We start from the raw sequence: 8,214 nt of genomic DNA on the forward strand, positions 1-8,214 counted from the left end.
GCAAGAGCGTGGCCATTATAGAAGACGCCAACCGAAAGTAGGCTTGACACATTCCTTACCGATCATTTTCAGAATTTTTCCCAGAATGGCAGGTTTACCCAGCAGAAAAATAGATTTTTAAACCCAAACAAGCTCTCTATAAAACAACTTTATGTTTTTATTAATTAAACAAAGATCATTCTTCAAAGGTTTTGTGATGTACAAAATATCTCTGAATAAGAAAAATGTATATTGTGTCGTAACAAATGTGACGATTTTGCTGTAGGTGGTAAGGTTAGGGTGAATACAAAAAAATATATCCACATTTTGGAAAATATTCACCTATATCATACTATTTAAAGTTATTTATTCCACTTTAACCACAAAAACTGATTATTTGAAATGTCGAAATATAGGTGCCAATCTGATTTATGAAAACCTCAACAACAACAACAACAAATGTAATAGTATGCGATTTGGAGCAATATTTTAATTATACCTATACTGACCCAAGAGTGAAACGCCGAGTTTGCAAGGTCCTGGCTAGAGATTAACTTATTGGCCTCCATATTTCGAAAAGATATCGTATTTTGAAACCTATTATTCTCCTTTTATGGCAATTTTGAAACATGAATGAAATGGTGTAACTCAATTATATTATAAACTATTTATGATGAATTTTTAGAAGACCAAAACAATACCAATAATATGAATACGCGTCATTGGAATACACGCTCTTCTTTCATGTAAGAGGACACCTAAATGTTTTATAAGTAGCAATATTCACTTTTTTTCAAAAACGATTAGTTAGAGTCAAGTCGACATTTTGAGCCCCCCCCCCCCTCCCCACCCCCAATTGTCTCATTCGACGTGCACTTATTTGCAGGTCTGATAACCAAATTTAATACGTTCTCGTTGTTAGCAATGGAAATCTTTAAAAATGACGCAAAATATTGTGCGTTAGGGAGACCTTCCGAAAGCTCCTACATCCCCAGTATTCTTGTTTTTTATAATGTTCTTGTAGGGGGTTTGGGAAGGGGGGAACTTTTTTTTAAAGTCTCCACGCCCAGAACATTATTTTAAAAAGTCCCCCCCCCCCTCCCAAACCCCCATTACTAGAACAAGAATACTGGGAATGTAGGAGCTTTCGGAAGGCCTCCCGTCCGTTACAGCAATGTTAAACTCTAGGCCCAAAATTGCGTTCTGATGTCAGACCTAGATATACATTAATATTATGTACACGTAGGTCTCATGACTGACACTCTTGACTGGGGAAAATAAACACGCCGCAATAAGGTGTACAAGTTTTTGCGCATCCACATTTTGGAAAATATTCACCTATCAAAGGCGTCATTTCAGGGTGATCAATCAAAATGAATCATGTTGTATTAGGGCTAACCCACATCGAAGACTGACTCCGACGACTCGACACTGCCGTCCTCTGTCGCCTTCCGGATGAAGACGTCGGACACGAACAAAATACTAAGAATAAAGAGAAGAGCCGCAAGACCTACCCATACTAAGCACGAAAAAAAAAAAACGCCAGAGGACGTCGGGTGCTTGGTATGGGTTGTAGAAGGTCTAGCGGCTCTTCTCTTTATTCTTAGTATTTTGTCCGTGCCGACGTCTTTATCCGGAAGACGACAGAGGACGGCAATGCCGGGTCGTTGGAGACCAGTCTCCGGTGTGGGTCAGCCTTTACCGTGAAATTAAAGCAACCTAAATTTGTCACCATACCTGTTTTGTGGAGATGTTCGTAAGAAATTCAAAAGATGATCTTTTCTTGGGCGTGAATTCTGATCCTAAAAGCAAGTTCTAACGTTCGTAAACAGCACGTAAGCATCCAATGGACAACGTCTACGAATATTTATGATGTCGATAAAAGTCCAAGAAACGGATTGTAAATATTAAATCTTTAATCGTCGTTCCATGTTTCAAAAGAAAATTAGATCCGTACCGAGCTCAAAATGGCTGTCGATTGTTTTGAATGTGTGTCTAGCTAGTCTGTGACGTCACGGATTTTTAACTCACTTTTAAAAGATAATGGAAATGACGCAATCAAAAGAAATCAAATAAAGAAAGTAGGGGAGCAGCGAAGTCATCGTTAACTTATAGCCTGACACTAGATTCGTGGCCTTCGTAAAGTTATGTACTGACTCTGACCAAAAATGACGTCAAAATGTCAGTATTTGCCACAAAAGAAAACAAATCGGGAGTTGTATTCAATAGTTCAACCAATGAAATAACTTGTTTCCATGAGCACTACTAACGAAAAATCACAAGGCGGTGCAAAACCAAATAATGACGTGAAACTGCCAGTCCTTTTGGATTTCAGTGTCAGGCAATAACATAACGATGGCTACGCTCGAACCGAAGCCATCGTTAAATTTATAGATAGTATGCGCTTGGCTAAGAAGCTCATAACATTGCCATCCGGAAGTATAACGGACCAACACACAAAACTGTGTGTATCCATGACTGTTTATAGTCGGTTGATTATTTTGGTTTAAATAATTATAATTGTTAAAAATGTGACTTTATGTGATATAGGATCCGTTTTGGGCGGTAGTAATAGCTTTATTATGAGGACGAAGGGGGGGAGGGTGGGTGGGAGATAGGAGGATGGTGCTGGTGTCAGTTTTACTTGTGTTGTGTTGGTCGTCATCGTGGTGAAAATGATGGTGGAGGTGATGTTGGCGATAATGATGATGATGATGATGAGGTGATTGTGATGATAATAGTAGTGATGATAGTGATGATGATGATGGTGTCGATGAGGTGGTGGTGGTGCTGATCTTGGTAGTGATGATGATGATGATGATGACGAAAACTATGATGAAGATGATCAGGATGATGTTGATGATGTTGTGGTGGTGGTGGTGGTAGTGGTAGTGATGAAGATGATGATGATGATGATGATGATAATGATGATGAGATGATGATGATGATGATGATGATGATCGATGATGATGATGATGATGATGATGATGATGATGTTGATGAGTGATTATGGAGATAGTAGTATTGATAATGGTGATGGGGATGATGATGAGGTGGTGGTAATCGTGGTAGCGATGATGATGAAGATGATGATGATGATGATGATGATGATGATGATGATGATGATGATGATGATGGTGATGAGGTGATTATGGAGATAGTAGTATTGATAATGGTGATGGGGATGATGATGAGGTGGTGGGAATCGTGGTAGCGATGATGATGAAGATGATGATGATTATGATGATGATGATGATGATGATGATGATGATGATGAATATGGTATTGATGAGGTGGTGGTGGTGATAGTGGTAGTGATTATGGTGATGCTGGTAACTATTAATTTCGAAAATGAAAGACTTTCTTGGTGACGTATATTAACATTTTTAGATGATTAGGATCCAACAAAAATCATATTTATTAGACAAATGACTGTGGAACACATTTTTCTTGGGAGACTTGAGAGAATGCAACAGCAACCTTTTCTAGTTTATCCTGATCTCTTTGAATTATTTTAACGGCGCAAGATAAAGCCAATATCTCGTTTGCAGCTTTTTCAATGGCAGTGTGTTCAAGAAAACCATATGTTGTCTTATTGAAGGCTAAAAATGTTTCCTTTCCTGAGGTTAGCTGTCGAGGCCTGGTAGGACCGGCTGGATTCTGTCTCTGAACCTGATTGGGTGAACATACGACTGGGTGCAACCTCTTTCACAACATTCTATGTTATACATCTTGATTAATTCAAACAATTTATGGACTCTCTCTTTCTCTCTCTCTCTCTCTCTCTCTCTCTCTCTCTCTCTCTCTCTCTCTCTCTCTCTCTCTCTTTGATCTGTTCTATACGTGAATGTTTTTTATATATAGCATGGTTCCAGAAAGGAGAGATTTTGTGACACGCAACGAATAACAACTTACAACAACCTAACAGAAAACATGAATAAACAACTCCAAACAGATGCTACATTATTAGACTTCAGTAAACCATTTGATAAAGTCAATAACCATACTGTGGCTATAAAACTGCGGAGATATGGAATCATGAGTAACACACACGACTGGATAATATATTTTCTCACTAATCGTAAACAACTGAAAGAGCAATGTCAGAGTCAGCTCCAGTACTACAGGTGTGCCCTTAGGTACCGTACTGGGTCCCCTCTTGTTCCTTTTCTGCATCAATGATTTGCCTGAAAGATTGACGCTAGGAACTCAACTGAGACTATTTGCGGATGACAGCCTTTTCTACAGAGCAATATGGCATAAGAGAGACTCAGAAATTCTTCATCGGGACCTTGATTCCAGAAAATTACAAACAAAAGGAAGATAATTCACAATACACCATAACTCACTAGAAGAAGTCCCCAAAGCAAAATATCTCGGAGTAACGATAAACAATCGCCTGACCTGGAAAGACCAGATTGCAAACATATGCAGGAAGGCAAACTCCACCCTTGGATTCTTGAGAAGAAACATCTTCGGCTACAAAGTAACCATAAAAGAGAAATGCTATAACGTTTATGTTAGACCATCACTCGAGTAAAGCGGTAAGGCACGGGATCTCGATCACACCTCCGAAATAAGGTAAATAGAATCAATCCAAAAAAGCTATAAAATTCGTTCAACAAAATCCTCAAACAAATCAAAGCATATATGACACCCCATTTGGAACCATTGAAGGAAAGGAGAGAGAAGAATCAACTCAATGTATTTTACAAAGGTCAGAAAAACCAGGTCAGGTGTCATTACACGGCCTCCAACAGAACAAGAGGAAACCTGGCAAATTTATGTTGCCACAATCTAGAGTAGACTACCATCTTCACTCGTTTCTGCCCTCAACTATAAGACTCAGGAACAATTTGGATAACTCCCAGAAAAACAATTGGGAATGCTGCTGCTGAGCCTTCCACGAGGAAGTTTCAGCTTGAAGAGGAAAAGGAAGAAAAAGAATAAACAATTTCAGCAACAGCAAGACTAGAACTTTGTTTGTTTTGGTAATATTCAGCATTTTTTGATGTTTATAAAACGGACATGACAAATCTTCTGATAATGAACTTCCTGCGCAATCAAATCACCATTTGAGAACATGGAGAGAATCTGGACATCGTTTATAATTTCTGCAGCCACGTGGATATTTTCGTTCATGTCTTTTGTCATTATTGAATGAGGGAACCTTCATCTTATTGTTGCAAAGCATACAATGTGTCCTATTTCCTGTGATAACGTCATCTTAGGGAAAACGCATATTCTGTCTCCTTGGACAGTGGGATGATGAGAGATTGTCTAGATCGGGATAATTTGACAAGTTTTCTTGTGATTTCTCATTTTTCACATCGAGCCTTCTGATTTTTTTTTTGTGGCCGTATATCAAGTGCGACATAATTTGTGCCAGTTGGTATCATTTTGCTTCACGACCTCCAGTGTATCCTCAGAGCGGTCTTCAACAGACAAATCTAGCTTGTCACTATCATTTTCTAATCCGTTAAAAGTCTTAATACCATAGCTGGTAGAACGCTACGCTACAAAAGTCACGTACCATTGACCACAATATTTCCGCTTTGACAGTGCTGGGCATTCTAATTTTTATTTTTTTTTTATCTCTTGACAAATGAATCATTTTGACCAATCCACCTCAATACTCCACTTTGCCATTTTATAATTGTTAGTAGTTAGTACAAGATTTTGTACATTGTCAATGCCATGATTTAATGGGTTAAGTGACTTGATCACGGGATTGTTGGTGATGGGGATGAGGCGATGTTCATGACGGTGATGTTAAAGATGATGATGATAAGAACATTTTCAACCTGAAATTTGATTTGAACCATACTATTACGCAAACCACAATAATAACATAACTGTATTGAATTAGTGTGACACATAAACATTGATGCTTAAGCGATATCTTGGTGCTCGGTATGCTGCTAATGATGATGATGATGATGATGATGATGATGATGATGATGATGATGATGATGATGATGATGATGATGATGATGATGATGATGATGATTATTATTATTATTATTATTATTATTATTATTATTATTATTATTATTATTATTATTATTATTATTATTATTATTATTATGAGGTGGGTAAAAGGCGACAGAGTTCAAGTAGACACCGTGTCGTGACCTCGCCGACCCGAAAGCAGACGACACAACTAGCAACCGCAGAATGCGATGCATAATGCATTGTTTATAGACATCTTTACATGAGCGGAGGTCTATTATTTTCAAATAATTCTAATTTAATAAAACATTAAGAAAATAAACATTATACTCTTTGAAAGCTATCGGAATATACAAAAGATATGAGAGGGAAAAAAATCATTGTTTGTTTTGTTTTTCTTATCCGTATTCCACCACCAAAACTTTGATTTCTTCGATTTCACAATCTCAGGTTCCGTGTTCCAATGCCGGTAAAATTTGAAATAACCAAATTTGTATACTTTTAGATTTAAAAAAAATACTTTTGAAAATTATGTTACTCTCTTGGTAAAGGAATGAATTTGATAAGTTGTATGTTATGAATAAATGATAAGTTATACTTATACTTCCGATTTCGATTTAAGAAACAGTGTACATGTGTACTCGGTACCGATGACGTAGTCTGTGATCTTTTGACACCAAAGCAAAATGTCGTTGTGAAGGCGGCAAGTTTCATCACCACCGTTGATTTTTACACGATTTAAATTGCTAATATCTCAGCTCTTGGAGTAATGAGAAAGTGGTTCTATATCACAATTTAAACCTTTGAGCACGAACTTTTTTTCATTAAAAAATCATGCTTTCATCACTAATTTGCACAATTCGGGGGTTTTGTGTCCCTAATTCCCCTAGCTACTATGAAATATTTCTCCGGCGAGCATAAAAGCGTATCCAGAGGGGAAAAAATATAAATCTGATCATGTTTTGACTTTACACATTCTTATCACAAGACATATGAAAAGTTCTAGCCAGCATGAAGAATAAAAAGTACCGATTTCCTTTGTTTAGAATCACGATAGCCGCCGTTGCTAGGCGACGTGACATCAGACTATTGAATCCAATTAGGATTACACAAGATTACCAGATGCCAACCGCGATGACGTACGCAGAATATGATTGGTCTCGAGAAAATCACCAGTTAAATCCTGGAACTGACGAATCCTGGAACATCATTGGTTCCTGTCATTCACTAATTCCAGTGATAATTCTATATTATAGGATCTCGAAATAACTTAATAACAAAATGATTAAATACAAACGATAGTAATTTAATGAAACTTGAATGATAATAAAAGGGAAAAGTTTGATTAGAAGTCTTAGCTTGTTGTTGTTATCAGTTCATGATTCGTGAGAGAGCGGAAGACTTCGCTCGCTTCGTCCAAAGCTCCATTCGTCTTTTTCGCTCCCTACATTACCCCTCTCCCAGCTGTATACCACATAGTTTACAGCGCTAGTCTTGATATCGAGGAGGGAGCCTTGACTGTCTACCGGACCTGGTGGTAATTGTAACGTCTCTATTTGGGCGTGTTTTGTCCGATACCGCCTCTTCCAATGTAGCAGGTTTTGTATCTGAACCTGGTCCTAATTGGGGCTTCCTTGTTTGCTGTATTGTTGTTGGAGCGATGTGTGCTGCTTTCAGGCGATCTACAGTTACCTTCTCTTTTTTTCCTTTAATGTCTAATACAAAATATTTGTCATTTGTCTCTAAAATTCGATAAGGGCCGTCATAGTGCCGTTGTAAAGGGGAACGGTGAGAGTCAATGCGAACGTAAACGTAACCGGTAGAAGTTAGATTGGTAGGCATGTAAACAGGCTGATTCCCATGAAAGTTGGGCGGAGTTGAAGCCAGTGATTGCATGGTTAATTTGAGTTGCTTCACGAAATCTGAACTAGGCTCTATATGCGGAGTGTTTTTGGGTTGCAGTATTTCTCCTGGAAGACATAGTGTTGAACCGTAAACCATTTCGGCAGGTGAGCAATCGGCCTCAAGTCTCCAAGAAGAACGAATTCCAACAAGAACCAATGGGAGTTCTGAGTACCAATTTGGAGAAGTTGTTCTCGCCTTCAATGCACTTTGAGTTGTCTGTGAAAGCGCTCGACCATCCCGTTTGCTTGTGGGTGGTATGCCGTCGTGTTGTTGGTCTTGATGCCAAGCAACTTCCCAAATTCTGACCAAAGCGTCGAGGTGAATTGTCTACCTCGGTCAGAGGTAATGTCTGTTGGCACACCAAACCGCGATATCCAA

At 38.4% G+C, this 8,214-nt stretch overlaps 1 protein-coding gene across 5 annotated transcripts in view; it reads right to left on the reverse strand.

Annotated features, from left to right (window-relative positions):
* LOC144956479 (uncharacterized) overlaps window positions 1-1,987 on the reverse strand; it is a 19,826-nt gene extending 17,839 nt beyond the window's left edge. The window contains exon 1 of one of the 5 annotated variants that reach the window (XM_078887006.1): window positions 1,717-1,972. The gene's annotated coding sequence lies outside the window, so the exon portion shown is untranslated. Of the gene's footprint in view, window positions 1-1,716 lie in introns of all 5 variants that reach the window. The other 4 variants (XM_078887010.1, XM_078887008.1, XM_078887009.1 and 1 more) reach the window with 4 other exon arrangements.
* Between the last annotated feature and the right edge of the window lie 6,227 nt (window positions 1,988-8,214).

This window comes from Berghia stephanieae, chromosome 11, assembly GCF_034508935.2.
Source record: "Berghia stephanieae isolate SIO BIC M18660-M18661 chromosome 11, UCSD_Bste_1.3, whole genome shotgun sequence".
Taxonomy (NCBI): Eukaryota; Metazoa; Mollusca; class Gastropoda; order Nudibranchia; family Aeolidiidae; genus Berghia; species Berghia stephanieae.